At 45.7% G+C, this 2,071-nt stretch overlaps 1 pseudogene; it reads left to right on the forward strand.

Moving 5' to 3' along the window:
• The first annotated feature begins 702 nt into the window (after nucleotides 1-702).
• The window catches only part of LOC105978309, a 27,168-nt pseudogene continuing 25,799 nt past the window's right edge, over nucleotides 703-2,071 (forward strand).

Here is a 2,071-nt window from a genome sequence, read left to right on the forward strand (position 1 = left end):
CTGTGTACATCAAAAGAATTCACCAAGAAAGTAATGAGAGTCCACCGACTGGGGAAACATCTTTAGCAATGACACATCAGACAAAAGTCTTATTTCTAAAATCTACAATACTCTGCTAGCTTCCAAAAAGACAAAAACTAATTTCCCACTAAGGAGGTGGGCAAAGGACCAGAAAAGAAGTTTCACAGGGGCAGAAATCTGAATGGCCAATAAACATATGAGAAAATGTTCCCTATCTTTAGCCATAAGATAAATGCAAATTAAAACAACTGAGATACCACCTAACGCCCTCAAGGATAGCCCAATTCTAAAAATCAGAAAGTAACAAGTATTGGAGGGGCTGTGGTGAGAGAGTAACCCTCGTCCACTGCTAGTGGACCTGTAGGTATGTACAGCCACTATGGAAATCGATTTGGCAATATCTAAAACAGATGGAAATCGAGCTACCTTACGACCCAGTAATCCCCTCTACTGGGCATATACCCAGAAGAGGCAAGAAACAAACCACAACCAGACATTTCTGCTCCAATGTTCATCGAGGCACATTTCACAATTGCAAGGAGTTGAATACAACCCATATTTCCATCAACAGACGAATGGATTAAAAAAATGTGGTATGCCTCTTTCCCTGTCCCCGCAGAGCTGTGTGGAGATGGAGGCTCTGGTGTGTTCAAGATTCGGTCCCACTGGTAACCTACCGCCATGGCCGAGGAAGGCATTGCTGCCGGAGGTGTAATGGATGCTAACACTGCTTTACAAGAGGTGCTGAAGACCACCTCATCCACGATGGCTTAGCACGTGGAATTCGCGAAGCTGCCAAAGCCTTAGACAAGTGCCAAGCTCATCTTTATGTGCTTGCATCCACCTGTGATGGGCCTGTGGATGTCAGGTGTGTGGAGGCCCTGTGTGCCGAGCACCACATCGACGTCATTAAGGTGGATGGCAACAAGAAAATGGGAGAGTGGGTAGGCCTCTGCACAACTGATAGAGAAGGAAACCTCCAGAAATGGCTGGTTGCAGTTGTGTGGTTGTAAGGACAATGGCAAAGAATCTCAAGCCAAGGATGTTATTGAAGAATACTTTAAATGCAGAAAACAAGCAAATAAAACTCTAATTGTTAAAAACAAACAAATAAAAGTGTGCTACGTACATACAACTGAATACTACGCTTCACGAATGAGCAGTGATGAATGCATGAAGCACATCGCTACATGGGAAGAACTTGAGGAAATGATGCTAAGTGAATTAAGCCAAGCACAAAAGGACAAGTACAACATAAGTCCACTGCAGTAAGCTTACAAATGCCAAAGGGGCATAGGTAAAACACTATTATATACATACATTCCTGGGGTGAGGTCCAGGTAGTATGACAGGGGCCAAACCAAATCCAGGGATACATATGGTAGCCAACTTAAAAGGAGGGGAAAGAAAGAAAAGGACATGGGTAGTGGGGGAACAGGGCACTAACCCAGCCAAGTGAGGGTGTTGTTTATATCTCCACAGGGAGAGAGGGAAAAGACTTCAACCCAGTTCACCAAGACATGAATGCAACATACTGGCATGAAACATTGAACCAATAGAGAGGGCTGTGGGGCCGGCCCCAATTCCAACTACATGGACACGCCACAGCCCTCAAAGAATTCACTTCAGAAGACAGCACTGAAGCTGCTCAGGGAGAGGGACACGTCTGATCAGAGAACACAGGAGCTCTGTGTGTGAGGAAGCGAGAGAGAGTGGAGCACATCGTGGTCCTCCAAGCCCCGACAAATATATTCCTGCTCAGAGCAGCCAATGCACAGGCTGGCCCCATCAGGAGACATGACATCCTTCACTGACCCATAGTGCTACTTGGGACAACACTGGACACCACACGTGAATTGTGCCCGATCTGACCCCATCACACTTGGAGAAAACACTAAGGGCATGCAACAGAGCAGCAAGGGGAGCAAAAATAGACTGTAGGGCTAGGGGGTGGCATCCCATCAGACTGCACTAGAAAACACTCCGAACGGTCAACAAACAGACCTTGAACTATCTATAGGCTTTTCTTTTTTTGTCTTGATGTTTTTTT

Source organism: Echinops telfairi, unplaced genomic scaffold (assembly GCF_000313985.2).
Source record: "Echinops telfairi isolate 266 unplaced genomic scaffold, ASM31398v2 ScPeMD7_443;HRSCAF=831, whole genome shotgun sequence".
In the NCBI taxonomy this organism is placed as follows: domain Eukaryota; kingdom Metazoa; phylum Chordata; class Mammalia; order Afrosoricida; family Tenrecidae; genus Echinops; species Echinops telfairi.